Source organism: Aythya ferina, assembly GCF_964211825.1.
Source record: "Aythya ferina genome assembly, chromosome: 2".
Lineage (NCBI taxonomy): Eukaryota > Metazoa > Chordata > Aves > Anseriformes > Anatidae > Aythya > Aythya ferina.
Window position 1 is genome coordinate 18,826,581 of NC_140297.1, and position 14,719 is coordinate 18,841,299.

At 38.1% G+C, this 14,719-nt stretch overlaps 1 protein-coding gene across 14 annotated transcripts in view; it reads right to left on the bottom strand.

Moving 5' to 3' along the window:
• KIAA1217 overlaps positions 1 to 14,719 on the bottom strand; it is a 377,584-nt gene that overhangs the window by 224,664 nt on the left and 138,201 nt on the right. The window lies entirely within an intron of this gene.

Below are 14,719 nucleotides of genomic sequence, written 5' to 3' on the forward strand. Positions count from 1 at the left end.
ATTGCCCTGCTTTTAGTGAAGGATTTTTCTGCCCTCTATTCTTTGCAATACCAGCCTGGCCATTTGAAAATAAAGGAAATTTCTACCAATCATTTTGACTCAGTTTAAAATGCTGCATATGCTGCTTTCCTTTATGTTTTGCACAGAGCTGAAATTACATTCAAAGGCCTGCCCTTCAAATGCACTTATACAAACCACTAGGAAAATCTCCCCTTGCCTGCCTTTGAATGCATGGTACAGGGCTATGGAAACACTCCCAAAGAGGGCTCTGTGCTTCCATACTGAAGGGGCTCGTTCCACCATCCCACACCAGCATCCCACTATTCTCGAGAATCAGTCGTTTTCCTCTTGAGAAATCAGATAAATCCCCTCCCCTCTCATTTTTTTTTCAGAGGTTTCTTCCCTACCATCAGTCTCCTGTCACACACATTTGCTCTTTTGCTTCTTGATTGCCTAGACAAGGGCCACAGACAAAATCCACCCAGACATTTGGATGGTTCTCAAGAGCAACCAACTTTATATTACACAGCAGCAGGGGAAAATGGGCAAACCTCCCTCTCCACCTTATTTTAGCAAAGATGGAATCTTCAGGCCTCCAGAGCACTGAACCCAACTAAATTATTTTTATAGCTACTGACTTGGCCATTAAAAAGCTTTAACTTTTCATCCCAGGATGACGTTCACTCATTCTCTGTGCATACAGTCAACCAGTGGAGTGGTTGATACCCCAAAAGGAATAGATTAGACATTAACGGGGTAGACATTAGTGATAAAAAGAAAAACATGCATAACAAAAAGGAGAAACAGTGAAAACTGAACCCAGACACAACACTGCAGACAGGAAAAATAAAAACCTTTTTCAGTGGGGAGAATAAGAGGTGAGAAAGCTGAGGGAGGACAGAGGCAAGATGAGAGTAACATGAAATAAAGCTAAGGGAAAAGAAAACACGACAACAGTGAATAAAAATAAGACCTTTAGATCTTGAATAGAAGACAAACTTTGACAGTCTGTGACTTGTGCAACCACAAATTTTGTTATATAAACCTGTTTTCACAAGGTGATGCTGAACTGGATATCTCACTGACACCAAATTCTACTCTTGAGGCTTGATTGTTCAGAGCCTATCTATGATTATGTGATTCTCATATAGAAAAAAGGCAAATCAGGAAAGCTATAAATTCACATATAAAAGACAATAATATATTTTGCTTACATTGAGGTGTGTATTACCAAAAGAAAAGTTACATTGTTCAAGTAAACAAGCAAACAGCAAAGCCGGCGATTGCAGTTTGCTAAGGCAGTATCTCTTCCATTTATAAATTCCGAAAAGGAAATGTAAATCTTCAGATGTCCTTCCCCTGTTGCTTTAGGGGGCTTTATTAAAAACAAAAATAGAACATGTTACTTGAACTGTCCCACTTTTGAAGTTGGAGTTGTGTAGTGTATCTCCCCATTCTGACTACTCTCCCAAGTAAGAATTTGCAATCTCTCTCAGTAATTGAGCCTAAGAGAAGAAGATTTAAGCTTTGATAATGACTGGTGAATTTCAAATAGTTTGGATGAGCAACCCCCAAAAGTTCAAATGAATATTCAGATTTCATTCTGCAGCATGGTCTGCAAATTGAGGATAGAAATCTCAGATGATAGCTATCTTAGATCTCCTCCAAGATGCTTAGCATGCCCTAGTTATGTCTAAGCAGGAAATAACAGAAAAACACCAACATATGTAGCTATGCAATGCAGAGATGGTTGAATATTCAGAATGAAAAAAATAGAGAAGGAAAAGATTCAATGACCTCTTAGCCTGGTCCCACTTAGCCACTTGATCCCCATTTCAGCTCTACTATAATAAGTGAGTCAAAAGAAATGCAACTGAACTGATGCAAGCAAAATCTGAAAAGTAATTGTGTGTAAAACAGGAGTACTCACTTGCAGAGAAAACATGAGGATAGAAGGAGCATAGCAAAGTGAGGAGCTTACAGCCAGTTCATGCCCTGCATTAGCAGTCACGAAGCCAACACTGCATCAGGAATCACCCCAGTTTGTGAAAATGCTCTCTTCTAAATAAGATTATCAGTAACAGCAACAACTTAACATTTCCCTGGGATCCATTTCACAGAAGCACAAAGTCACAGAATCATTGCGATTGGAGTTGACCTCTGGAAGTCATCTGGTCCAACCTCATGCTCAAGCAACCAGCCAAACCTGCTAAGTCTGGGTAAATTATCATCATTTACTTGAAATGAATTGCATTAAAAAAAAAAAAAAAAAAAGACAAATGAAACACTTAACCCAGTCCCAGGAAAACATTGCTGCATTTTTATCTTTACTCTTAAAAGGCTTCCACCATGTATCATCACCAAGGACAAACATTTTGGCAGAAGGAGAAAGCACACAGTGCGCCATCAAAGTTAAAGATTTGTTTTTGCTCCCACAGTTATGACTTACACATTTCACAAAACCAACAAACAATCTGTGCTATTTCAGATATGGATCTCTTCCATCTCAATGGGACTTAATTCCTTACCAGTGAAAAAGGAAGCCCAAAAAAACTGAATAACTGAAGCAACATTATACAAAGCATAACCTCAGGCTGACGGTATTTTTATGTGCATTGAAGGAAAGACTGCATTACTGAGCTAGACCAAACGCCATTTCCAGCAGAAACCTTTCATTCTTATGTGCTGCCGTGAGGAGGATTACATTACATAGCACTGCACTGAGCCCATTTATACTATTCTATTTTTTTAATCATGCTGTAAAAATAATCAGCTCAGCTACTCATACTAATCATAGAAATATTAATACAAGACACCAATTACTCTTTTGCTGTGAGATTTTCTTCTTTATGCTAATATGAGAGCCATAAAGTTTATGCTTCCCATAAGTTGCAAGAAATTGTATTTTACTGCAGAAATCAAACATCAAAAATAATTACTGTTATAAACATACAGCAAAATACAGTCACATTGGGCACATATCAAGGTTTTATGTGAAAAATTTAGCACAATGCCAGCTGCTGTACAGTTTTGCTTTTTTGAGATGTACAGTGTGACACTCACTTTTACCAAGAGAGAAAAAAAGTGTTCCGAAAAAAATGTTTAGACTTTAACTAGACTTTACCTCAAGTTTTACTTTATCAAAACTATTCACATAGTAAAATGTGCCAAATTAAGACAAGCTTTCCCAGACAATCAAAATCCTGTTTAAGAAGCAATTTTGATTGTAATTTCTTGAGATATAAGATCTATATAGTATCTTCTTCTATTCTGAAGCCAAAACACATGAATTTCCTAATTTATGAGACTATCACCACACTACTTTTATCAGCATTATTTTAAATAGTCTTCCTATCTTTGCAGTTTCTCTTTTTATTGGTAAGAGAAATCCTTTTTATTACCAAATCCATTCCTGGTAGGCACTACATCACATACATTTTCTTTTTTTTATAAATCAGCACAGATTCACCTAAAAATTAGTCAGGTGTCTTGTCCCACCATGCCTCATATTTGGTAGCCTAAGTCTCCAGCTTACAGTTTCTCAGCACCAGTTTGTAATTATTTCTTTTTGAGCTACAATATTATCTTTTATATACGAATCCTTCTATGGACAGGAGAGCAACCATATTTCCTCTCAATCTTCATTTTTACAGAGGTACACAAAACAAGGACTTTAATCTCCTATCATAAACCATTCTCTCCATTCCCCAGGTATCTGGAAATCTACCTTTGCAACATTCTAGTTTGAATTTATGTTTCTTAAGTGTATGTGGCCATACTGGCAAGCTTGCAGAAGACACCAGGCTAAGTGGTACAGGGGATACAGCAGAAGGAAGGAATGCCATACAAAGGGACCTGGACAAGCTTGAGAAGTAGGCCCATGTGAACCTAATAAGGTTCAACAAGTCTAAGTGAATGTTCTGGTGGACAAAAGGCTCGACATGAACCAGCAGTGTGCACTTGCAGCCCAGAAGGCCAACTGCATCCTGGGCTGCATCAACAGAGGGGTGGCCAAAAAGGATGAAGGAGGTGATTGTCCACCTCTGCTCTGCCCTTGGGAGGCCCTACTTGGCATGCTGAGTTCAGGTCTGGTGCCCCCAGCACAAGAAGGATGTGGGGCTGTTAGGGTGGGTCCAAAGGAGAGCCAGACAGATGATCAGAGGGCTGGAGCACTTCTGCCGTGAAGAAAGGCTGAGAGAGCTGGGGCTGTTCAGCCTGGAGAAAAGAAGGCTCCAGGGTGACCTCATTCTGGACTTTTACTACTTAAAGGGGACTTATAAGGAAGATGGAGACCAACTTTTTGCACAGGCAGATAGTGATAAGACCAGGTGGAATGGTTTAAAACTAAAAGAGGGTAGATTTAGATTAGATATAAAGAAGAAAATCTTTACTCAGAGGGTGGTGAGGCACAGGAACAGGTTGCCCAGAGAAGCTGCGGATGCCCCATCCCTATAGGTGTTCAAGGCCAGGCTGGATGGGGCTTTGGGCAACCTGGTCTGGTGGGAGGTGTCCCTGCCCATGGCAGGGGGTTGGAACTGGGTGATCTTTAAGGTTTCTTCCAACCCAAACCATTCTTTGATTCCTTGTAAACATCCTAACACTGCCATATATTAGAAGACCCATGATCCATTAGAAGATCCAAATCAAATTTGTCTGTTTTCCAGATTTATCACTCTGATGGCTCAATTATCCTAAATTAACACTCCAGTGTCTTTTCACATAACCCTGGTACAACCTCACAAGTGCACAGCCCTGCACTTCTCTCAGCAGCCTTTCATTCCATTCGCACTATTATTCCACTTCAACTGCAACTGCTCATCCCATTTTCAGCATGAAACTCCAGTCTTCAGCACAATCCTTCTAGTAACTTGTGTCATCAATAGATATACAGTTTTCGCTTTTTTTTTTTTTTTTTTGCAAGACCACTAATTCAAACATGTTTGAGTAATCCCATAATTGGTCATTGGGAACTTCTTTGGTGACCTCTAACCAGCCTTCCAGCTCCATTTTTGCCTCTAGTTAGCTTTTTGATCCTTTTCCTCTCCTACATGTATATCTGATTCTTAATTCCTATTTTAACAAATCTCTACACAGAAGATGAAAAATACAGTATTTTGTTGAAGTCTGTATGGATTTGATATATGTTAGTTAGTTTTCTAAACAGAAGAAATATCTGTTTAATTAATGATATCATCTGAGACAGGTATGACCCATTTGTGGTGATCCTACACTGTATTTTAACTCTTTTGTCAAGTTTTGTGTATTTTGGTTAGTCTTTTCTTAAAACTTTGTAGTACCTGTCTTTTTATACTATTTAGAGAATATTAATATTCTTTAACTGAGTCTTTTTTTTTCTAATTTAGTACTATTCTTAATTTATTCCCCCAGGTAATACCAATTCCTGCTTCAATATATTTATTAAAAGTATTTGTTATTAGAATTGAAACTTTATTATGCAAGTCCTTGGATGTGGATTATGTGGTCTCTTCTGATTTAAACAATTACATAATTTAAGTTTTGCTTCCCCCTGGAGGTGAGAATTTCCATTTCTACATAATCATTCCTCTTAGCTATCCTGAGTTTGTCCCAGGCTTGATATCATCATTAAGATTTGAGAAATGCTACCTAAAATGTATTAATCTATGTAACTGTTAATGTGAAAATTTTCCTCTTTTAACACTGACTACATTTTCATTCACACTGACTACACTTCCATTCTTCTACAATTTTTATAATTTTGATTAAAAAAAAAAAAAAAAAAACACCTGACATCTTAATTAGGTGGACTCTTCAAAATATGAAATTCATTTCCATGTTTTCTTTTTTCTTTTCTTTTTTTTTTTTTTTTTTTAAAGATACAGTTCTCTATATTGGCCAATCCCATTTCCACTTCTTGCAGACTCTTTGCTTATGATTAGCATTATTTTTAGGATGGTTATTTATCCAGATAAATTCTTTTTGTTTTTTTTTTTTTTTTTTTACAACATATATTAATTGCATATATGTATTAATTCCAGCCATTGTTATAACCTTTGACCGAAAATGACATTCGTGCTACTAAATAGTAGCCCCTTTTATTCCAGATTAATTACCTACTGTCTGCAATTGCTCAGACATTTGTCTTTGGAAATCCAAATGCTTTACAGATCTGTGATGGTTTCTAACACTCTCTCCCCATCCTTATTGCTACCTGTCTTTGGATTACTGGAACACTGATTCAGTGTAATTATTATCGTAATTTTTCCTCCAAATGATTTTGATACCAAGAGGTTCTATGCTACCCACTCTGTCCTATCTGCCCTGCCTCAAAGATTTATGCCATTAATGTACACAATCATCCAACTAAATCCACTTGCAACTGCAAGCTCTCCCGGGCATATTACCATTTTTTGGATAATACCTCTTTTCCCTTCAGCATCAATAGCACTCTGATTTTCATGCACCTGCCTGGATCTTTACACCATCCACCAATGCTTCCATGGTTTACATTGACCTTACCCAAACTCCCAGTCAGATGATGTGGGATCCCTTTGCTAACTGTATCTTTGCTCCACAATCTTTATCAGCAGCAGGACTTTTTCTTTTTTCTTGCTAGCTCTCACCTAATAACATTGTTCCTTTATTCACCTCTGTAGTCTCATTTATCCAATTTTAATTTCCCTGTGCCCTCAAGGCTTGTACAGGCATCACATGGGACTCTTTTGCACTTTCTCCTGTAGCCCATTTCTTCAGCTTAAAACTACTCTCATCAATCTCATAAAATGAGGAAGCTGCATATTGTCTACCCCCTGACAATAACCTTATTTTGTTTCTGATATATTATGATGAAGTAGCCCAAAACTTTCTCCATTGCACGGCTCATTTCTCAATCCTCTCATGTCTTTATGCTCCTTGTCTAGAGGCTGACAGACTCCACTGGAAATCATCTCAGTCTCCCCTCCATCACGTCCCCATCTTTTTTACAGTCACTCTTGATCTGCTCCAACAGGAGTCTCAAAGTCATTCCTCACACAAAATAACATTGGTAAGGACTCTTCTCATTCCTTTCTGGCTTCTTTAGGATTCAGGTAGCTTATGCCTTTGCAATCAACAAATTTCTTACTCTCTAGATTCCCCTCTAGCGTTCCCATCTGCCTTCTGCAGGTAACCCATAATGATCACAATCTAGACCCAACATGTCCTTCAATTTGATTAGATAGCCATCCGACATGTAGGAACTCAGCTGGATGCCTGTGCTCACATTTTTAGTTTATTTCCTAATGTAGTTCAATTCGACTAAAATGCTGGCAACAGAGGACAACACTGAATAATTTTAAAACAATGATTCTATTAACATACAGCAATTATTAACATTTTAATGTATTCAGAATGCCATTGCAACAGATGCACAGGCCCAGCCAAAAATTCCTATCCTCCCTTTACTTCTTTTATTCATCACAATGGCTACAAGTCAATTACTGCCATTTGTCAATACTGTCACAAAGAAACCCATATCTCAGATTGGGTGCTTCAGTACAGTCTAGACTTTCTCAGATGTAATTAGCTCTATGTTTCCGAAGCCTTCTCACATCTCTTGTTCTCCCAGAACCTCAAGAATTCTTTGCCTTCTTCCTAAAGTTACCATCTTTGGAGTCCTAGATTTCCCCTCCTTATCTATTTAGCAATTCTCTTCAATAAGCCTTCATAACTATTCCAGCAAAATGATCTATTACTCCGTCACCCAAAAGAACCACTCAGCTCATGATGCACTTTCCAACAAAACTGCGTGTAAGATATTTGGGTTTCCAAAGACGAATGTCTGAGAAATTGCAGATAATAAAGTAGATAATTAATCTGGAATGAAAAGTGCAGGCACTACTATGCAAAGCAGGCACGAATGTCATCATCAGTCAAAGGTTCAAATGCATGCTAGCGCCTCACCCTTCACCTCAAACTGGGGTTAAGAGAGAAATTCTGTACTGCCCGATTCTAAGTATCATTTCCCCTTTTTGATAACGTTGCATTTTCTACTATTTACTGCCCAAAGTACAACTCCTTTCAGATTTTGAAGCCATTTTGATTAACTGAACTAAAAATACTAATTCTTGCATCTGGTAGGGCTGCTGTGTCCTAGCAGTGAGGACATCAGCATAAACTCAATGATACTCAAATATGTTGTCAAAATCCATGACACCAATGTAACAATAAAAACAGAACAGCACAAAACTATAGAACACTGAAACTTTTTGATGGGAAATTTCTACCTACCAAATGCAACTAAAATATCATAACTAATGCAGCCATGCGTTTTCCATTTTTGCTTTGATACAATACTGTGAACTTCCTGCGATTCTTCATAAACCTTAAAATATCCATCACTTTTCTTCAAGCTTAAACTTTTAAGTTGTATGAATATGCTAGATATCAGCTTTCTTTTGATTTTAACCTTTTTTCCACCATTTTTAAGGTTAGTTTCTGGACCTCATGCAACAACAAGAATGAATACCAACAGCTCAAAATCAGAGAAGAAATAACAAAGAACCCAGCACATATGCATTTTAAGAACATTATAATTCTTAAGCAGTTTAATAATTTTGTTGTCTCTGTCTACCAAATAGCTTTTGAACATTTAATTTTGGCAGTTCTCACTGGTGTACTGCTAGAACCACTGATTTTTCTTGTGAAATTTCTTACAAGTCACTGTCTTACACATCTTGGTAACTTGAGTTTAAGACAAAGTTAACTCCGCCCTGATTCAATTCCCAGACACTATAAGTGTCTTATCAAAGATGATTCATTCTGGCTGAACACTAGGTTTTGGGAAGACCTTTAGAGTCCTGCAAGAGTCAGAAGAAAAACCATTTCCACTGCACAGGTGAGGAATTAAGCTTGGACATATCATAAACTGTACACCTTAGATGCACAATGAGGGCCACCATTCAACTGACTTGTCAAAAAGGATACTATATGCCTCTAAATATATATACTTTTTCATTCTTAGTATTTTATAAATACAAACCTATGATGTTAAATATTGTTTTGATTCCTGGTAGTTTTAGTGTTGCATCTGAATCCAAAAACATTGAACTGCTGAGAGTGCCAACAGCAGTACCACAGCTACTTGTGCAGTTTCAGAACATCCATTTTAATGAAAATAGCCCAGCTCACCAGCTTGACATCAAGACACCCTCACACTTCACATCCAAGCTTTATAGCAGTTTTCTCCATACACAAACTAAGACAAACCATAAGCACTCTTTCACCAGTAGCTCTGATTCTTTATTTTCACTCAGGCTTTGAGGGAGATAGGATAAAACCAACCCATCCAACAAGGAAGCATTCTTCAGAGCACATATGTTACTCTAGCACTCTGCTCAATCCAAGGAGCAGCTTTGACAGAAAATGTATTGCTCCCATTGCTGGCCCCAGGAACACCATTTTATCTTAGGATGAAAGTGCTGCAGAGAGTCCACAAGATATACAGCAGACAGCCAATATATTTATGTGGCTTACATGACTCTCATTGAACTCCAATTGTAGTTTTACTTCTAATTAAAGCAGCCCATCACCTTCCAAGGCAAAACTCTGTTTTCAAATTGCTCAGAGTAAACTCATATCTACAACGACCTTCCACAGACACTATGCAGAAGTGGAGTTTCATTTAATGAGTTACAACTTTGCTTTGCTAGTTGGCTATTATCAGACTAGAGGGGACAAGGAGATGACCTCCCTAATGATTTTTCAGAGAGTGGAGATTTATAATGAGAAACTAGAAGAGTTGTCCTCAAATACATCATGATGACTTGTCCAGATACAAAATCTATAAGGCATTTTGCACCATGCTGCAAATACCAGATCTTCATCATAGCAGGGAAGAACACGCTCCTCCCAAGCACCTATTTATTTTCAAGTCAGTATTGCAGCATTCATCGGTGAATTCAGGGAGACAGAATACCCGTGATATTTAACTGAAGCAGTTTTTAAAAGATGAAAGGAACATTTCTGCAGGATGCCTCACAGGATGCAATTCCTTTAACAAATGGCATGTCTGGCTTTAATAAGTGGACACATTTCTTTATAGACTGCAGAAACAGTTAAAAAGGGTTTTCTTTTGAGTCAAACATATTGGAAAGAGGATGAAAGAAATAATAGAACCTTTTAAAGTAACGCTCACATTACCATATTAAGAGGAAATCTTTCATAACATACAGCCACTCTGTTAGATTAGCCAAGTTGCAATTTTAAAATCTAATGTCAGAGACAGTAACCATACCCTAAGCCAGACTGCGTTACATTATTGTGTCACTTTGAGCATGCCGATACGTTGTTGGCCAACGTTATTTACTATCATTACGCACACACCTGCTAGACAGCCACATCCTATAAAGCATTAGTGTCCTCATCACAGCTCACCCTTGCAGCTCATCAATCGTCCAGATGAGACTGTAGCAAGTTGAACTCAGGCTCCAGCCATCACTCACTTGCTGTCCAAGGGATGCAACACAGAAACAGGACTTGGCATCCCTCAGCTGGTGCAATGGGTGTGTGCAGCCATCAGAAGGTAGGAGAGCAAGGTAAGGATGCCCTCAGCTCCTAACCTCACAGTAGGACTGAAACAATGCTAAACTGCCTGCTAAAGACAAATGAAATGTGCCCCAAGTTTTACAGATAGATGAGTTTGAAGGGGGGGGAACAACAACAACAAAACAAAAAGAACCTATAGATGAATAAGTAATTGCATTACTCCTGATATAGAAGACTTTTATTAAGGCTAGGAGAAACCACAGTCCTGGTTTTCTATAAAGCAAAGGCTACAGACTCCAATTTGCCTGTATGCTGGGTCCAAAAATTTGTCTGGCAAGTGAATACTGGAGTAACCATTTAAGCTAGCTGGTGGAAGTCACTGTTCTTCCCCTCCTTGCAGTTGGTTGTCCCAAGGTACACGAAGACACATCAAAGACTGAAATCCATTTTTTTCTGCGAATATTAACTATGACCATTTAATGGAACTGCTGAATAAACATCACTTTAGCTTAGTAAAACTGCCTGATAATTAACAATGCTTATGAGAATGTTTAGTACCAGTGCAGACAAGATCCAATTAATGCTGCATCATCTAATGAACAATGTTTTCTTTGGTAGTTTGGGCTGTTTTGTTCTTTTTAGAACTGAGAAAAGCTGTGACAGCACCATAGAACTTTCCTTCTGGAAAATATATAAATATCTTGCTTACTTTTCCCTAGCTACCAGGCTCCCAAGGGGGCTCAAACACACTGCTGATTCCACTAGGTTTGCCAGTGATAAGATCACCTAATATAACAAATGGTGGGGATGTTTGCTTTCTTTACTTCAAGTCTATTTTAAGTCTAGTTGTAGTGAGCTGAGAAAGTAGAAGAGAAAAGCCCAGGGCTCTGACATACGTCTTGCAATCCTTGGAAAAATTGAACATTTCATTTTTTTCTCACGATTTAGAGAATCAGAGCTGAAGTAGTTAGAATCAGTTTCAATGTTACTGAATATGTTGTTTAGAAAATCACTTAAGACTAAATAGAAAATAGCATCAATTTCTGTAGGAATAATTTTGTGACCATTTAAAAGAGATCTTATACAGTATTTTAGCGTGCACAAACAGATATTTGTTTAAGTTTTTCCATTAATGTTGTCTACAATGTGTATCAGTTTACCTTATGGATTTCAGAATCCTTTACAAATCTTGACTGTTCAGAACCCTCAAGGATTGAAGCCATATATCAGCATGGTGAAAATAAGATGCAGATTTTGCCACTAATCATGACTCAGTCAGAATTCAGCTTTTAATGAGTTTCCTAACACACACCTTGTCTTTCACATTGCCTTGCACTTTCCACCCAACCCTTGTCACTGTTGGAGTCCGCTGACCTGGCAATGAGCGCTCTGCATCTCCACATTGATACTGCCTGCAGGTCACCCCCTTCTACCTTCACCATGTATCCTCCTGGCAGCTACAGCAAACGCATGTGTGGAAGATGATTCAAACTGTAAGTGGATCTGTACCTGTTTTTAATGTCCTCTAAGTAAACACTCAGATGAAAAATAGAAATGAACCTATTCAAAACCTTTTCAGAGGGTTAAGAAACTCTCCTTAAATAGTCCTGCCACAATCTAAGAGATTTTTCATCTTGTGTATTGGCTTCTCTAATGATGCAAGAATATCAGCTGGTTGCATTTCCTTATTGCAATGAGATATGGTGTGCCTCCTGAAGAGATAAGGACACTTGGGCAAACTTCATCTCGTATCTCTCAGCACACTGTCTGAGAAGCTACTGAATGCTCAAGTTCATCGGCTGCACATCCTATCAGCACAATTTTAAAGTTATCAGCAAAGTCTGGGTTTGACTTTCAAGTAAGTAGCTTGACAGGACTTCTGCCTGAGAGATGCCATCTTATCAGAATTATTATATAAATATATATATTATATAGGATGCAAAGATCCAAGCTGCTACATGCCATAGAGCAGCACAGAACAGCTCAAACTGTCAAGGATATGGCTAAACTCAATGTAACGATAAACACTGAACAACATTTTGAGGAAGATAAAAGACCAACTGGTGTTAAAACTGCATGCTTAAACATGCAGAGATCAAGAGTGAAAATTAAGGCTGCACCTGGTATTTGCTGCCAATATTTTCCCAGAGGGCTTGTAAAAATCTCTACCTTGTCACCTGCAATAAGATTCCTGCTTATGGACAAAAAAGGGAAGAGACTAAAGAAATTCACAAATTCATGTGTTTAGTTTTAGCTTAGCACTCAGCTTTTAACTCCTGTGTTGCTACTAAGAGGAAAATACAGAAATGATAATTAAATTTAAAAGTAATTTAATTACCTTTTTATATATATATATATATCCATTTTATTATCATTTAAGTACTATCAAACATCACTAAACTATTACTGCAGTTCACCTCTGTGGGTCTTCACAAGCCAGCTGGGATGTGGTGATGCTCCATATCACACACCAGGGAAGGGGTCTGGAGCTTCCCACATTTTCCTCCCTAAAGCTTTCAGCTTTGTCAAAAGAGGGGCATTTCCACCAGCACAGAAGATAATTTTCTGTAATTTCAGTAGTTAGCTGACAGAAAAAAATAATATGTAATCCATGTTAACTTCTTGAAAACTTACAGTTTTCATGCACAGCTGAACAGGAGTTACTAAATAAAGAAGATGACTACAGACCACCATTTTTATCTCTGAGTATAGATTTAGTACATGAGCAAAAGGAGATATCAAGGCTATCACCACTGCCACCAACCCTTGAAATAGGAGGATAGAGCTAAATGAAGGTCCTAGATGATTTCAGAGAGCAGCTGTATGGCATACTAGACAAGAGGGCAACCCTCAATGCTCCCATAACAAGCAAGAAGATCAGCGTTATGTATGAGGAGGTCATGTCAGTAAGGCACCCAAGGGGATTTCATGCAGCTAGGAGCTCTACAGAAATTTTTAATGTACACTGTGTTAAAATAACTTGCCAGTCAAGCAGGAAGGAATTGTTTTGCTTGCTACAAACCATACAGCTAACTAGCAGCAGCTGCCCTGATGCTAAGTATGACTATTCCCTAATTTCACCAGTTGTGATGACAAGCATGACAGTGGACTAATTATCATCACTCCCCAGAACTGTGTTGCAAACTTCTAGTGAAGACAAGTTTATAAGAGCATGGAAGACAAACAAAAATATGTACGTTAAGTTAAACTTCTCTTTGCTCTGATTTTCATTAAATTCAGACAGCAGCAGCATATGAACACATTTTTCATGAAGAACCTGTGTGATTGATAAGTCTCTGAACTCCTATGAAACTACGGAGTTAGCTTACCTGATGTAAGTATTATTTGCACTTCTATTGCCATTACTTGCAGTGAAACACATCAAACAGATGATGTTAAAAAAAAAAAAAGCATTATGAAACAAAACAAAACAAAAAAAGAAAATCGTAACATTTCTGCATTTACCTTTTAGACAAAAGCTTGGGATTATATTTAAAAAAATAAATATCTGTAGATTCAGTTCCAGAATTATTTCAGTAGTTATCACTGTATTGCATATTATACCTCCATTGTGATATATAGATTAACCTAATAGAAGCTTTCTGGAGCAGAATAAAAAGGAGAGTGAGAACACACTGCAACCTCTGATCATTTGACTTTGTGGGTCTCAGGGAACTCAAGTACCAACTTGAGCTGTGCCTTACAACTCACGTAACTTGCACAGAAATTAATAAACCTTTTAGCTTGAGATAATCTGCATTCAGTGGATATACAAAATCAATTAAAAATGCCTGGAAAAAGGGCTTCCTCTCCACCTTTTCTTAAGCAATACACAGAGCACCCACTTGCCCCATCAGTTCTGCATTTTACATGCTTAATCATCAGCAACTAAGTTATCGTTACACTCTTCTTCTACTAAAAAAGATCTCCCATCCACCTAACTCCAACATGATATTTACAGGGCAATTACTAACACCACCATGTCTCCCAGAGACTTCCATGGGAGTTGCATGTATTCCCCCAACTGCACATGGGTGACATGGGGAGATAAAGCTACAAGCTCATGCATAGGGAGTGGCTCAAGTGATAGGAAAACACCTCTTCTGAGCAAAATCTGCTTGGTTTATGCTTATGACTTCTCCCCTGTGGGTGACAGGTTGCTGTCCCTACCTGCCTGCAGTCATATGAAGAACAAAACACCCAAAGGAAACAATGA